The sequence below is a fragment of the Rhinopithecus roxellana genome, chromosome 6, assembly GCF_007565055.1.
Source record: "Rhinopithecus roxellana isolate Shanxi Qingling chromosome 6, ASM756505v1, whole genome shotgun sequence".
In the NCBI taxonomy this organism is placed as follows: Eukaryota; Metazoa; Chordata; class Mammalia; order Primates; family Cercopithecidae; genus Rhinopithecus; species Rhinopithecus roxellana.
In genome coordinates this window covers 74,984,615-75,002,318 of record NC_044554.1, presented here as the reverse complement: position 1 = coordinate 75,002,318, position 17,704 = coordinate 74,984,615, and the positions used below count along the sequence as shown (strand labels likewise).

The following is a 17,704-nucleotide window of genomic DNA, read 5'->3' as shown; positions in this document are numbered from 1 at the left end:
ATGTATTATATATATTCACTGATAATATATATTCCCTAATAATATTTTAAACATACCAGCTAACTTCTGCAGCATTTAATTTGATGATAGTATTGTTAGAGATACATGATTGCTATCAACAGAGAACTATTAGCTTTCTCAATAACCAGCATCATAAAACAACTGGCCAAGCATCTATGTCATTCAATGATTCTGGCTCCCTCATTTTGAAATTGCATTTGAGTACTCAATGTTGAAAGATGATTGACCACAAGAGATGTTGAAATCTAAAAATACATAATGCAATTGATTCATAAAGCCAAGGTTGCTAATTGGATAATATTGTGCCTGCCTATAAATTGACTGTCATAAATCTGTCTAAGGCACCTTAGGATATTACACGAGTCTTTTCACCCGTAAAGTATATTTCATTTAATTGGACATTGCCTAGCACATTTTGCATATTATAGTTTGAACAAAACTGTTATATTACCACAAAACTATTTCTTGAGTCACTTAACCAGCTACCACAAAACTCATTGACACAGGAGTCATTACAATAGGAAATAAAAAACTGATTAAAATGCCAGAGTTCTGTGCCAAAATGTTTTTTTTTTTTTTTCTTAATGGCAGTATTAGAGATCTGACATAGTTTTCTCCTATTTGTTTCAAAAGATTTTTAAAAACGGCTCTCCTCTTACTTACACTGCCATAAATGAAAAATCATTTATAAGCAACATGCAGAAATTACATACTATTTTAACAGGATATTGTATTTTTTTTGTTCCTTCATTAAATATTGATTTGTACACTAACTTCTTTTTTTGTGCCAAAAGAAGCTAAGCATCAACTGCCTGTGAACTGGTTACAGATATAAGCATTTCCATGTTTCCAGGTCGCTTCTATAGTTAGTGACTATTCAAAAAGTATATATATCTCCAAATAAGGGGCATTATTGTTAGGATCCAAATAACTTAATGTAGAAGACAAGAACATATAACATAAATTCACTACATCAAAAGATCCTTAGGAGTCAAGACTATTCTCCCTTGGCTACCTTCGGCATAGTACCTTACATATAGTTGATACATAGTGCATATCATTGTAACAAACTTAATGTTTAATACGGAGGAGCCAGTTCTTTAAAGCTTACTCTGTGTATTCATACACATACACACACACACACACACACGCACGCACGCACACACGCACGCACAGACACACAGGATTAGGTTTCCGTGTTTTAAAAATATGCCGTCTACCTCAATCTAAACTAACCTTCTGTAACTAAACCAAGACTGAAGAACATTTCAGTCATTTTTAAAAATGCAAACATCAGACATCCATCTTTTAAAAAGTGATCCTAGAATTCTCCTAGCAACAAATTCCCATTAAAATAGCTCCAATGCCACAGAAAACTTTATGTGGAAAAAAAAAAAGTTAACAAGGTCTATTTCCTATTAGCTGGAAGAAATTCATGACAAGCATCCGTGGCCGCTCCCTATTGTAACTCACTGTCTTTATTTGGGGAGGGGTATTTAGAGATGGTCAGAGCCATGAGTCTAGGGACAAATTTAAGACATGTTATTCGTTTCTCACCAAAGACCCAGTCATGAAAGGTTTCAGAACAGTGTTGTGAGAATCTACTTTGAAAATGAAAGAATGTTTATTGAATCTTCAATACAATAATCATGTGTTTTCTACCAGCTCCTCAACGGTGAGGAAGTGACTACTTCTTAAATTCAATGTTTGTGTCCAAATGACTCATGAGTCTGGAGACAACAATATCACTGTCTTAAGAACCACTTTTTGAAAGTCTCCCTGAGGCTACCCAAGTGTATTAATAGCCAAGACATGTGCTGGGATACTGTCAAATGAGAATTTAAGGTGAAAAAGACCCTATTTATCTTACCTGAAAAATGACTTTAGAAGACTAGTATTTAGCTTCATTTATTGACTTTTTGAACTTTCTAACAGCTGGTGGACTTCTTGTGCCTAGTTTTGCAATCTTCTGCTCTTTCTTCCAACCTTCTAAGCACTATATTTTTATAAGATTATTATTTCTCTGAGCTGAGATTGGAAAATGTTTTATTGAGAAGCATTTTCAGTTGCCTACAACTTGGTAAAAAGGTGCTTACTCTTGCTGTTGAAATTTTGTACTGATATGATATTTGGAGAAGCATTGATTAATATGAGCATATTTTAAAACTGCTTAAGGTTCACCAGTCAACTTTTAACCTTTCTTTAGGTTGCAGTCCCGTAGCAACATGCACTAAGGAATGATTTTTGCTACTACTTCTCCTCTTTCCTCCAGCTTTTTTTTTTTCTAAATTTTTTTACTTAAAAAAAAAAAAAAGAAAAACCTTTAAATTTTGCTTAGAGACCCAGAGCAATCTGAACAACCACCACAACCAAAACAACCACAGTAAAATAATAAGTATGTGTGGGTATATATTTATTTCAAGCATTTCATAAACACTTACTTTCCTGAGGTTAACAAATATACACAATGAACAATACGTTGTAAATTTGGATGAGTCATTCCCATATATAGAATCTCTGGAAATCTCAACCACTGTTCTTGTCAATCATCAACTGATTTAATTCTTATAACTCCTGAAGAAAATAATTTTAATTTCTACCATGAAAAATATGTTGTACAAAATGAACGTGCATGAACAGAATGGACAAGTTAGTAATAATGTATGAACATTAATCATGTAATTTACCTTTTACATTTAAACACTGTACTAATGAAAACATCTGTCATTCCCTACCTACTAAGTTACATGTCACTCTTAAAATCAGGGAATTAAGATCCTTCCAAAACCCAAAAGAATCTAGAAATTAACAATGCATCCTTTTTCTTTATTTTTCTATAGGCCATCACTAAACTCTCACTTAAGAATCAGAACAAAAGTTGTACCCTCAGTGTCTCAGTTACCCTTTGCTGCATAACAAACTACTACAAAATTTGGTGGATTAAAACAAAAAGTCTTCTCTGGGCTTTGCTGGAGCTCACTCATGTGGTTACACTCAGCTGGAGGATCAGATGGGCTGCAGGGTCCAAGGTAGTCTCACTCACTTGTCTGATACTTGGTGTTGGCTGTCAGTTGGGAAGCCTCAGTTCACCTAATGGCTTTTCATCCTCCAGTAAGCACAAGTTTCGTCACATGGAGGTCTCAGGGTAGCATTCTACGAATGCAAAGGCATTCGTAGTGAAAATTTTGTTAAGTCCCAGCCTCCAGAACTCACACAACATCACATCTGGCACATGCTCTTTGTCAAACAAGTCACATGATTAGCCCAGCGTCTAGGTCTAAAGAAATAGACTCCACTTCTGGATGGAAGGAACAGCAAAGTCATATTGCACAGGGGCCTGCATACAATGATTGGAGAAATGTGTGCCCATTAAATAGTCTACCATACCTAGTTACAAAGGCCAACTTTTCAGTTCACAGAACAGGTCGACATCTCATCCCAGGCCCTTGAAATGACAAATGTCCAATGTCAGTGTGTGTCAAGCATTTGAAAAACAGCTTGTACAACACTTACCAATATTCCACACAATTTTCAAAAAGACAGAAGACTAATCCAGAACCATGTATGGTAAATAATGTTTTTTGATCAAACCAAAAACTTAGAATCATTAGCATCATGCTTTATGTGCTCATACAATATTTCCTATTATGTGAAAGCAGCCTTCGTGTCCTGTAAGGAAGTGCAGTTACTCCGAATTCACCAAGAGCTCACCATGGGCCCTCTGGGCTATCACTTCTAAACTGAACAGCGCTGTAAATATTCTTTTAAGCAAGTTCCATATGCCAACAACTGTGATAGAAGTTTTTTCCTTAGATGGAAAAAATATATGAGGGGCATAATGAAATGGTAAAAATTTTCCCTGAGTGCTTTGTGAGAACAGAGGAAAGAAGCCTCATCACCCCTAATCTGGAAGATAACTCCACTGAAACAATGATTTAACCACCATGAAGATATATCTTCTTTCTCTATTATCACGCTTTTTACTGTATTTTTAAATTTTAGATGATGTTCTAGAGAAACTACAAGTAAAAACAAAACTTCTTTTCCCAAAATGATGTAAACAGAGAAGGTCGGGCAAAATTCAGATCCACTTTATGTTATTTAAATTTCAGCAACAGCATCTCCATTTTACAGCTTTTAGTAAGCTTTCACTAGCTATGTCTTGATGTACATAAAGACAGATAAATAACAAAATTAATAGTAATTATTTTGTCTCATTCAACGATCTCCATTACTTGTGCTATAAATAACACTGGTCATTAATACTTGTCTACAAACCGTAAGTACTTTTAAATTGAATCTCATTACAGCAAACACCTACAACACATAACTCCTTGTCCTTTCCTTCTAGGTAAAGAATCGCTGGATTACAGAGAGGTTCATTTCCCACACATATGCATATGCCTTTGTGTACTGAAAGTGAAAGATTTCTTTCAATTTTAAATGTTTCCCTTGGACAATGATCAATTTTTTTGTGAGTGGTGTTTTATCTTTTAATTTATTTTAACTGCTTAAAATGGACCAGCTGCAGAGTGGGAAGTGTGTTGACATTTATCTGAAGTCTTATCTTTATTAAATCACTTGTATTATTATACTACATAAACAACTTAATAAACACAGCAAATACTTATCTAACTGGAGTCAGTAAGTCTATTGAGCCAGTCAATTTACTCTTAATTTTCTGAAAAAGATAAAACCTCCTGTATCAGCTGAGTCACTAGGGAAATTAAGTCTTCAGTTATCAAATCTGTTACCAAATCCGAAGTACCCCCCATGAGTACCTGAAGTGCTTTTGATTCTTTCTTTTCTATAGACACCCAATGGAACTGGATGGTGACCTTTCTACTCATTCCACTTCACAAATGTAATTCTTTTTCCACCCTCCCCCAATACCCCAATAACTTTCAGTTGCCCTTTGCCATACTAAAGGATGTTATCAAGAGATTGTTTAGTTTTCTTTAAATATTTATAGTCACATTCATAATGAAAGAACAATGTGATGGGATCTTCCCTAAGTGAAGTCAAATGGAAGGTTTAAAATGTTCTCTGTAGTCTAACGCTGGACTGCCCAATGTGGTAGCCACTAGTCACATTAAAATTTAAATTAATTTAAAATGCAAATTAATTAAAATGAAATACAATTTAAAATTCAGTTTCTCAGTCACACCAGCCATGTTTGAAGTGCTCAGTAGCTATTTGTGGCCTAGTGCTACCTGAATGGACAACATAGAGACAGAATATTTTCATTATCACAGGAAGTTCTACTTTCAATTGCATGTTAAAGTACTTTTGTTGCATTTTTTAATGCCAAAAAAAAGTCTATTGAAGCCTCCTTTGTCCCTCTGTTTAACACAATTTCATTCATTCCCCATGGGAATTGCTGTCATGAAGTTGAACATCTTTCCCACCCATATTTTTAAAATAGATATTTTTCCTAAAGTATATTCATTAAGGAATAGTAGCACTTAAACCTTTATATTAATAATAATCTCACTTAAATTTTTTATTCAACATTTTGATTTAGAAATTTATGCAAGTTAATAGTTTGTTTAGTATTTCAGATAGGTAGGTAGGTCTCAAATCATTTTGTATCCCATTACATGAATATACCCTATTTATTTAGGCATATATGATTTTATTTATATTTTTATAATATCATCCCTCTCACAAATAGTCATTGTTGTGGTTAGGTGATCAGTATAGAAAAGGATGATGAAATAAAAATCATTATTTCATTTGGCAAGTAGCTACTTCTCTCTCCTATTCCTCACAGCCAAAACGCCACTACCAAAAGGCCTAGGTAATCAGGTGCTGTTAAACATAAAGGCTTCTATGTTTCTCTTCCCCAAATACTGTTTATTTCAAAGACAGTAAACAATTACAGAGATTAAAGGTATAAGATAATTACAGCTTTCAGTGAAAAGAAAAAATTGATAATGTTATCTTGTCATGGTTTTGTTTTTGTTTTTGTTTTTTGAGAAGGAGTCTCGTTCTATTGCCCAGGCTGGAGTGCAATGGCATCATCTCGGCTCACTGCAACCTCCACCTCCTGGGTTCAAGCTATTCTCCTGCCTCAGCCTTCCAAGTAGCTGAGATTACAGGGCATGTGGCACCACGCCCAGCTAATTTTTTGTATTTTTAGTAGATATGAGGTTTCACTATGTTGGCCAGGATGGCCTCAATCTCCCGACCTTGTGATCCGCCTGCCTCAGCCTCCCAAAGTGCTGGGATTACAGGTGTGAGTCACCACACCCAGCCATCATAGTTTTAAGTAATGCTCTTTACATTTACTTTTTGCTCAGATGGAGGATAGGAATATGATCTTTCACATATGGCGGAAAGCACTTGAATAAATCACCAATACAAGATTAAGGAATAATCATACTGTAATCAGCAGGACTCAACTCACCCTCCTGGAGAACAGCAACAACAAAAAGTTAAATACTTATTTTTAATGTTCAAATTAGCCACTTCAGTTCCTATAGTATCAAGTTAGACTGCCTCCTCCCTGTGAATTGTGCAAGAACCAGATGAGTCTTCTGAGTTTGAAGATGGAAGTACTATTTCCAGCTGTGTCTCGAAGAGAGCTGGAGAATATGCTGAGTTTACCTCAGGCCCTGTTCACCTTTTCCTGACTTCCATACATATTTGGCAGCCATGGTGCAAACAGGCCATCCATATGTATTTTACATATCTTATCTTATTTAATCCTCAAATAATTGTCAAAGGAATGTATTATTTTTATCCCCAGTTCACCTGTGACATAACTAAGGCTCAGAGAAATGAAGAAATTGGCAAAGATTGTGCAGGAAGGATATAACATTAAATTTGAGACATTTGTCTGAGATCAAAGCTCTTTAAACTGCATTTTATTCAATAAATAGTTACTGAGTGAAATATTTTATTAAATAATTCAGAAGAATTAGATTCTAGCCTGTTTTGACCAAACTAACTACATGAACCTGGCGACAATGTTAATAATTATAGGTCTTTCTAGTAATTTATAAAAAAAGCTTTATTCCCCTTAGAGCCTCCATTGTCTCACCTATATAATTCAAAGATTAAATTAGATGATCTCTAAAGCCTCTTCCAAGGTTAAAATTGTGTGAATTTTAATGACAAAATAATTAACAAGTGCTGATTAAGATGCATTTGTTGTAATAAGACCTGTAGAAAAGATAGAAAAAACTTCCTGTTCTCAAGGAGCCAGCAATCTAAAAAATGCCCATCAGTCACAAATACAAAATTAAAGATAAAATAGACAGAAAGACAAATATGTGATATACCTTCAAAATCTAATGAATGCTAAAACTACAAATAAAAATAAATGCTGGAAAATATTAATTATAATTTAACTTTCCATTACACATTGTCAAATTAGACTTGTTTTTAACAAATGAGACTATAAGCCCCCTGAAGGCAAGGGATATTTCTTTTAGATTTGCTCCTCTGCATCATATACCCAGGGCTTAGAATTATGACTCACATAAAATGGTCATTCAATAAATATTCATTGATTGGGAAAATGAATGAATGGATAGACTTTATTAAATGAATGGGCAACAATATCTTTTATATTTTAATTCATTGCCTTTTAGGGCCCTAGGCAGCTTCTTGGCCAGCAGAAAAAAATAGTCAATAAAAGGCTGAATTATTAATGTCAGTTTACAGAGGTTAAGAGATTGAGTTTTACATCTGTTCATTTACTTACATAAGGGAGATGAGAATAGGTACCATAATGCAGTCTTAGGAATGTTTTAGATGTTGTTTTGTTGGTTTGTCTGTTTTTAAATGGTCAGATCCTCTGTCCTCCCACAGTCTGATATAGGGAGAAGCTAGAAGGTAGTATATGATTTTGGAGGATAAGAGGCTACTGAGAGGGCCTTCCTGGGAGAGCTTACCTGGGAGGTCTACACAGGACTAAGTTCTGTCACTGTGGTGGCATTGATGAGTGCTCTCAGTACCATGCAGTGCCTGCCAGTGGGCGTGTCTTCATCAGAAGTTCTCACTACTATGGGGTGAGAACCTGCTTTCCTAGTTTTCCACCTTCATCTTCATGCATTGTGAACCAAAGGATTTGCACCCCTTCTCTGACATTTTGCTGAGTTCTATACTAACTACACAGAATACCACCAGCAAGTACCTCCCTAAGAGGGTAGGACATGATAGTGTGATGGTTAAAGCCCACAGGCCAGGTACTGGGTGGGACCAGTAGATCAGAGAACCGACTTCAATTCCATTAGAGTTTCTAGATCTGAAATACTGCAACAAATAATCTATACCAGTGGCCCCCAACTTTCCTGGCTTCAGGGAATGGTTTCATGGACAATTTTTCCACAGATGTGGGTAGAGGAGGGATGATTGGGAATGAAACTCTTCCACCTCAAGTCATCAGGCATTAATTAGATTCTCATAAGGAGTGCACAACCTAGATCCCTCACATGTGCAGTTCACAATAGAGTTTGTGCCCTTATGAGAATCTAATGCCACTGCTGATCTGACAGGAGATGGAGCTCAAGCGGTAATGCTCACTCACCACCACTCACCTCCTGTTGTGTGTCTCGGTTCCTAACCACAGACTGGTGCCAGTGCCAGGGGTTGGGGACCCCTGATCTATACTACATGTTTGGAAGAGAAAGGAAACAAAGCCATAGAAACCTGACACGTCCATTCATCATGGACTGACATAAAATATATTATTAAGCAAAAATTTCTATCACGAAAAAACAATTTGCAAAATAGAATGATGGTGGGTGTTTATTCTAAATTTTTTATTTGCTTTTATGGCTAATTGTAGTCAATATTTTTTAAATCCCAACATTGTGTGGGAAAATTTTAGAGTAATAACTTGACATAGAAAAATACCTTAAGAACCCTGCCCATTTCCATATTTTATAAACAAGAAACTAAGGTCTGACCAAATTAATGAAATAAAGCAAGAAAACAAGGTTAGAGAAAAGAAATTAAAAAGAAATGAACAGAACCTCCAAGAAATATGGGACTATGTGAAAAGACCAAATCTACGTTTGATTGGTGTACCTGAAAGTGATGGGAAGAATGTAACCAAGTTGGAAAACACTCTTCAGGATATTATCCAGGAGAACTTCCCCAACATAGCAAGGCAGGCCAACATTCAAATTCAGGAAACACAGAGAACGCCACAAAGATACTCCTCGAGAAGAGCAACCCCAAGACACATAATTGTCAGATTCACCAAGGAAGAAATGAAGGAAAAAGTGTTAAAGACAGCCAGAGAGAAAGGTTGAGTTACCCACAAAGGGAAGCCCATCAGACTAACAGCGAGCACATCTCTCAGCAGAAACCCTACAAGCCAGAGGAGAGTGGGGGCCAACATTCAATATTCTTAAAGAAAAGAATTTTCAACCCAGAGTTTCATATCCAGCCAAACTAAGCTTCCTAAGTGACGGAGAAATAAAATCCTTTACAGACAAGCAAATGCTTAGAGATTTTGTCACCACCAGGCCTGCCTTACAAGGGCTCCTGAAGGAAGCACTAAACATGAAAAGAAACAACTGGTACCAGCCACTGCAAAAACACGCCAAATTGTAAAGACCATCAATGCTAGGAAGAAACTGCATCAATTAATAGGCAAAATAACCAGCTAACATCATAATGATGGGATCAAATTCACACATAACAATATTAACCTTAAATGTAAATGGGCTAAATGCCCCAATTAAAAGATACAGACTGGCAAATTTGATACAGTCAAGACCCATCAATGTGCTATATTCAGGAGACCCATCTCACGTGAAAGAGGCACATAGGGCTCAAAATAAAGGCATGGAGGAAGATCTACCAAGCAAATGGAAAACAAAAAAAAGCAGGGGTCGCAATCCTAGTCTCTGATAAAACAGACTTTAAACCAACAAAGACCAAAAGAGACAAAGAAGGCCATTACATAATGGTAAAGGGATCAATTCAACAGGAAGAGCTAACTATCCAAATGTCCATCAATGATAGAATGGATTAAGAAAATGTAGCACATATGCACCATGGAATACTATGCAGCCATAAGAAAGGATGAGTTCATGTCCTTTGTATGGACACGGATGAAGCTGGAAACCATCATTCTCAGCAAACTATCACAAGGACAGAAAACCAAACACTGCATGTTCTCACTCATAGGTGGGAATTGAACAATGAGATCACTTGGACACAGGGCAAGGAACATCACACACCGGGGCCTGTCGGGGGGCTAGGGAGCCGGGGGAGGAATAGCATTAGAAGAAATGCCTAATGTAAATGATGAGTTGATGGGTGCAGCAAACCAAGATAGCATATGTATACCTCTGTAACAAACCTGCACATTGTGCACATGTACCCTAGAACTTAAAGTATGATAAAAAAAAAAAAGAAAGAAAGAAAGAAAGAAAGAAAGAAAGAAAGAAAGAAAGAAAGAAAGAAAGAAAGAAAGAAAGAAAGAAAGAAAGAAAGAAAGAAAGAAAGAAAGAAAGAAAGAAAGAAAGAAACTAAGGTCTACAGGGTGTTAAGTAACTTGTGGTTTGGTCAAGAACTAAATTTTCCCTTTCACTATATACTTGACATTTCTCTTGCAAGGAATTCCTTTATTGCCCAGCATATAAAGGTGTATAATCCTCCAAAGATCTCAACAATTTCTGGCAGTGAGACATTTTAATTCTGAACTCATCAAACCATCTCTGTTTTTTTATAACATAGATAAATCATGAGAGATATTTCTATAATAAATAAAGCAATTACTCCTCTACTCCCAAAATGCAAGGTACCAACTCATGACCATTGGGCATTTTTTAAAATTCTAGCTGTGTTGTTCTGATTCCAATTATACACAGTTTTTTAAAAGTCTTTGCATATAAGAAATCTAAGCCAGGAAAATTTTTGGTAGCTTTAAATAGGAGATGAAAAAGATTCTTAGAATGACCTGAGTATGTCCCCAAACACTCTAGAATAGCATCTTTAAATATCACTGCCAAACAAGTTTTAAGGAATGATGTCCTTAAAGTCATTCATGAACATCTCAAAGAATTAAGAAATGGGTGAATTCCTTGTCTAGATTCCCATTAAAGACAACTCTAGGGGGGCGGAGCAAGATGGCCAAATAGGAAGAGCTCCAGTCTCCAACTCCCAGCGGGAGCAACACAGAAGACCGGTGATTTCTGCATTTTCAACTGAGGTACTGGGGTCATCTGACTAGGGAGTGCCGGACAATCAGTGCTGGTCAGCTGCTGCAGCTGGACCAGCGAGAGCTGAAGCAGGGCGAGGCATCGCCTCACCTGGGAAGCGCAAGGGGGAAGGGAATCCCTTTTCCTAGCCAGGGGAACTGAGACACACAACACCTGGAAAATCGGGTAACTCCCACCCCAATACTGTGCTTTAAGCAAACGGGCACACCAGAAGAATATATCCCACACCTGACCGGGAGGGTCCCACACCCACGGAGCCTCCCTCATTGCTAACACAGCAGTCTGCGGCGATCTAACCGCAAGGCAGCAGCGAGGCTGGGGGAGGGGCGCCCGCCATTGCTGAGGCTTAAGTAGGTAAACAAAGCCGCTGGGAAACTCGAACGGGGTGGAGCTCACAGCAGCTCAAGGAAACCTGCCTGTCTCTGTAGACTCCACCTCTGGGGACAGGGCACAGCTAAACAACAACAACAAAAAAGCAGCAGAACCTCTGCAGACGCAAACAACTCTGACAGCTTTGAAGAGAGCAGTGGATCTCCCAACACGGAGGTTGAGATCTGAGAAGGGACAGACTGCCTGCTCAAGTGGGTCCCTGACCCCTGAGTAGCCTAACTGGGAGACATCCCCCACTAGGGGCAGTCTGACACCCCACACCTCACAGGGTGGAGTACACCCCTGAGAGGAACCTTCCAAAGTAAGAATCAGACAGTTACACTTGCTGTTCAGCAATATTCTATCTTCTGCAACCTCTGCTGCTGATACCCAGGCAAACAGGGTCTGGAGTGGACCTCAAGCAATCTACAACAGACCTACAGCTGAGGGTCCTGACTGTCAGAAGGAAAACTATCAAACAGGAAGGACACCTATACCAAAACCCCATCAGTACGTCACCATCATCAAAGACCAGAGACAGATAAAACCACAAAGATGGGGAAAAAGCAGGGCAGAAAAGCTGGAAATTCAAAAAATAAGAGTGCGTCTCCCCCTGCAAAGGAGCGCAGCTCATAGCCACCAACAGATCAAAGCTGGTCAGAGAATGACTTTGACGAGATGAGAGAAGAAGGCTTCAGTCCATCAAACTTCTCAGAGCTAAAGGAGGAATTACGGACCCAGCGCAAAGAAACTAAAAATCTTGAAAAAAGAGTGGAAGAATTGACAGCTAGACTAATTAATGCAGAGAAGGTCATAAACGAAATGACAGAGATGAAAACCATGACACGAGAAATACGTGACAAATGCACAAGCTTCAGTAACCGACTTGATCAACTGGAAGAAAGAGTATCAGCGGCCGGGCGCGGTGGCTCAAGCCTGTAATCCCAGCACTTTGGGAGGCCGAGACGGGCGGATCAGGAGATCGAGACCATCCTGGCTAACACGGTGAAACCCCGTCTCTACTAAAAAAATACAAAAAACTAGCCGGGCGACGTGGCGGGCGCCTGTAGTCCCAGCTACTCGGGAGGCTGAGGCAGGAGAATGGCTTAAACCCAGGAGGCGGAACTTGCAGTGAGCTGAGATCCGGCCACTGCACTCCAGCCTGGGCGGCAGAGCGAGACTCCGTCTCAAAAAAAAAAAAAAAAAAAAAAAAAAGAAAGAAAGAAAGAGTATCAGCGATTGAGGATCAAATGAATGAAATGAAGCGAGAAGAGAAACCAAAAGAAAAAAGAAGAAAAAGAAATGAACAAAGCCTGCAAGAAGTATGGGATTATGTAAAAAGACCAAATCTACATCTGATTGGGGTGCCTGAAAGTGAGGGGGAAAATGGAACCAAGTTGGAAAACACTCTTCAGGATATCATCCAGGAGAACTTCCCCAACCTAGTAGGGCAGGCCAACATTCAAATTCAGGAAATACAGAGAATGCCACAAAGATACTCCTCCAGAAGAGGGCAACTCCAAGACACATAATTGCCAGATTCACCAAAGTTGAAATGAAGGAAAAAATCTTAAGGGCAGCCAGAGAGAAAGGTCGGGTTACCACAAAGGGAAGCCATCAGACTAACAGCAGATCTCTCGGCAGAAACTCTACAAGCCAGAAGAGAGTGGGGGCCAATATTCAACATTCTTAAAGAAAAGAATTTTAAACCCAGAATTTCATATCCAGCCAAACTAAGTTTCATAAGTGAAGGAGAAATAAAATCCTTTACAGATAAGCAAATGCTTAGAGATTTTGTCACCACCAGGCCTGCCTTACAAGAGACCCTGAAGGAAGCCCTAAACATGGAAAGGAACAACCGGTACCAGCCATTGCAAAAACATGCCAAAATGTAAAGACCATCGAGGCTAGGAAGACACTGCATCAACTAACGAGCAAAATAACCTTAAATTTAAATGGACGAAATGCTCCAATTAAAAGACACAGACTGGCAAACTGGATAAAGAGTCAAGACCCATCAGTCTGCTATATTCAGGAGATCCATTTCACATGCAGAGACATACATAGGCTCAAAATAAAGGGATGGAGGAAGATCTACCAAGCAAATGGAGAACAAAAAAAAGCAGGGGTTGCAATCCTAGTCTCTGATAAAACAGACTTTAAACCATCAAAGATCAAAAGAGACAAAGAAGGACATTACATAATGGTAAAGGGATCAATTCAACAGGAAGAGCTAACTATCCTAAATATATATGCACCCAATACAGGAGCACCCAGATTCATAAAGCAAGTCCTTAGAGACTTACAAAGAGACTTAGACTCCCATACAATAATAATGGGAGACTTCAACACTCCACTGTCAACATTAGACAGATCAATGAGACAGAAAGTTAACAAGGATATCCAGGAATTGAACTCATCTCTGCACCAAGCGGACCTAATAGACATTTATAGAACTCTCCAACCCAAATCAACAGAATATACATTCCTCTCAGCACCACATCGCACTTATTCCAAAATTGACCACATAATTGGAAGTAAAGCACTCCTTAGCAAATGTAAAAGAACAGAAATCACAAAAAAACTGTCTCTCAGACCACAGTGCAATCAAACTAGAACTCAGGACCAAGAAACTCAATCAAAACCGCTCAACTACATGGAAACTGAACAACCTGCTCCTGAATGACTACTGGGTACATAACGAAATGAAGGCAGAAATAAAGATGTTCTTTGAAACCAATGAGAACAAAGATACAACATACCAGAATCTCTGGGACACATTTAAAGCAGTGTGTAGAGGGAAATGTATAGCACTAAATGCCCACAAGAGAAAGCAGGAAAGATCTAAAATTGACACTCTAACATCACAATTAAAAGAACTGGAGAAGCAAGAGCAAACACATTCAAAAGCTAGCAGAAGGCAAGAAATAACTAAGATCAGAGCAGAACTGAAGGAGATAGAGACACAAAAAACCCTCCAAAAAATCAATGAATCCAGGAATTGGTTTTTTGAAAAGATCAACAAAATTGACAGACCGCTAACAAGACTAATAAAGAAGAAAAGAGAGAGGAATCAAATAGATGCAATAAAAAATGATAAAGGGGATATCACCACCGACCCCACAGAAATACAAACTACCCTCAGAGAATACTATAAACACCTCTATGCAAATCAACTAGAAAATCTAGAAGAAATGGATAATTTCCTGGACATTTACACTCTTCCAAGACTAAACCAGGAAGAAGTTGAATCCCTGAATAGACCAATAGCAGGCTCTGAAATTGAGGCAATAATCAATAGCCTACCAATCAAAAAAAGTCCAGGACCAGATGGATTCACAGCTGAATTCTACCAGAGGTACAAGGAGGAGCTGGTACCATTCCTTCTGAAACTATTCCAATCAATAGAAAAAGAGGGAATCCTCTCTAACTCATTTTATGAGGCCAACATCATCCTGATACCAAAGTCTGACAGAGACACAACAAAAAAAGATAATTTTAGACCAATATCCCTGATAAACATCAATGCAAAAATCCTCGAGAAAGTACTAGCAAACTGAATCTAGCAGCACATCAAAAAGCTTATCCACCATGATCAAGTGGGCTTCATGCCTGGGATGCAAGGCAGGTTCAACATATGAAAATCAATAAACATAATCCATCACATAAACAGAACCAACAACAAAAATCACATGATTATCTCAATAGATGCAGAAAAGGCTTTTGACAAAATTCAACACCCCTTCATGCTAAAAACGCTCAATAAATTCGGTATTGATGGACTGTATCTCAAAATAATAAGAGCTATTTATGACAAACCCACAGCTAATATCATACTGAATGGGCAAAAACTGGAAAAATTCCCTTTGAAAACAGGCACAAGACAAGGATGCCCTCTCTCACCACTCCTATTCAACATAGTATTGGAAGTTCTGGCCAGGGCAATTGGGCAAGAGAGAGTAATAAAGGGTATTACTGGGTACATACCCAAAGGATTATAAAACATGCTGCTATAAAGACACATGCACACGTATGTTTATTGCGGCACTATTCACAATAGCAAAGACTTGGAACCAACCCAAATGTCCATCTGTGACAGACTGGATTAAGAAAATGTGGCACACATACACCATGGAATACTACGCAGCCATAAAAAAGGATGAGTTTGCGTCCTTTGTAGGGACATGGATGCAGCTAGAAACCATCATTCTTAGCAAACTATCACAAGAAGAGAAAACCAAACACCGCATGTTCTCACTCATAGGTGGGAACTGAACAATGAGATCACTTGGACTTGGGAAGGGGAACATCACACACTGGGGCCTATCATGGGGAGGGGGGAGGGGGGAGGGATTGTATTGGGAGTTATACATGATATGAATGATGAATTGATGGGTGCTGACGAGTTGATGGGTGCAGCACACCAACATGGCACAAGTATACATATGTAACAAACCTGCATGTTATGCACATGTACCCTAGAACTTAAAGTATAATAAAAAATAAATAAAAATAAATAAATAAATAAATAAAATAAAAAATAAAAAACAAACACATAAAAAAATAAAATAAAATAAAAAAGAAAACTCTAGCTATAATTACGGTCTTTTTTCAGACAGAAATTGATTAATTCACTTCTATCAGAATTAAATATGTGGGCACAGGAGGCATCAGGCTTAGGTTGGAACTATGGAATCTCAGCACTAAAGCATCTAACTTAGTGACCTCAGGCATTTCTCTCAGTTTCTTCAACTGTAAAAAGGAGTAATAATAGCAACTTCCTCTCAGGATTAGTGTGAAGACTAAAGGAGTCATCTGTAAGTGCAATAGGTTCAATTGTGGTCCCCTCTTCCCAAAATGTATGTTGAGGTCCTAACTCCTAGTCCCTGTGAATGTGACCTGATTTGGGAACATAGAATCTTTGCAGATGTAAACAAAATAAGATGAGATCATTCTGAATTAGAGTAGGCCCTAATCCAAAATGACTGGTGTCCTTATAATAAAAGAAAACACACACAGGGACAAACATCATGTGAAGATGGAGGCAAAGATTGAAATGATGGTGCCACAAGCCAAGGAATGCCAGGGGCTACCAGAAAACCAAAGAGGCAAAGAAGCATCCTCCCCTAGAGATTTTGGAAGGAAATTGGCTCTGTTGATGCGCTCGTTTTGGTCTTTAAGCCTCCAGAGCTCAGAAAATAAATTTTGGTTGTTTTAAGCCACCCAATTTGTGGCATTGGGTTACAACAGTCCTAGCAAACTAATGCAGGAAGGTTCTAACATAGAGCTCAGCACATAATAAGAGCTCAATAAACTATTATTATTACTACTACTCAAGAGTGATGTTATATCAAGGTGTCAATAGAAAAAAAGAGTGATGTATGTTTTGCTTTACACAGCAAGGGATAAAGATCTGTTATAGATCATATCATAAGATTCAGGACCTTTCTTTAACACAGATTTCTTGGAGGGCCCTACACTACACCTTATTTTGTATTCTGAAAGTTGTATAAGTTTCAGGCCCCACAAAACTATGACCCACTCCTTCCTCTGACAGTTTGGAATTCCTGACTTGGAATCTTGCTGTTTCCAGTAAAAGCAGGGGCAAGCTGCCTTTTCCCTGCTTTCAAGACTTATGAAATCTTATGGCCCTACCCTTGCCCTTGCTGTCTCTTGTGAAGCTGCAGCTCTTTAATCACTTACGAGTACCATGGGTAGGAGCTAAAACTCCTGGTTTGGTGTCCTTGCCTCCGAGTCTCATGAACTTGCTTCACTGACTCCTGTAAGAGAAAAGTAAAATGGTCCACAGAGAGTCACCTTTTCAGCCTCCAGTGCTCTTAAGATTTGTCTCATTTCATCGAAGAAGTACTACTATGAGTCTGTTGTTATGTAGTATCAAGGTCTGGAGAATCCCTTTTGGCCCATATTTTCCCAGCAAATCTATTTCTAGCTCATTCTCAAATTCTTATAACCATCATTCCCCCAAAACTACCAATGCTGCTCTACAAGAAGTGCTAGATTCCACAGTTATGTAGAAAATTCACATATCTGTTTGTGGCTACAGGCCCTTAGCTAAAACAAACTGCTCCCCCTTCAGAGGACCATTAAACATTTAATATATAGAAACT

The 17,704-nt window shown here is 38.3% G+C and overlaps 1 long non-coding RNA gene across 1 annotated transcript in view; it reads right to left on the bottom strand.

The window, feature by feature from the left end:
- LOC104665041 overlaps positions 1-17,358 on the bottom strand; it is a 145,626-nt gene extending 128,268 nt beyond the window's left edge. The window contains exon 1 of the long non-coding RNA XR_748353.1: positions 17,280-17,358. This is a non-coding gene — a long non-coding RNA (uncharacterized LOC104665041). The remainder of the gene's footprint in view (positions 1-17,279) is intronic.
- Between the last annotated feature and the right edge of the window lie 346 nt (positions 17,359-17,704).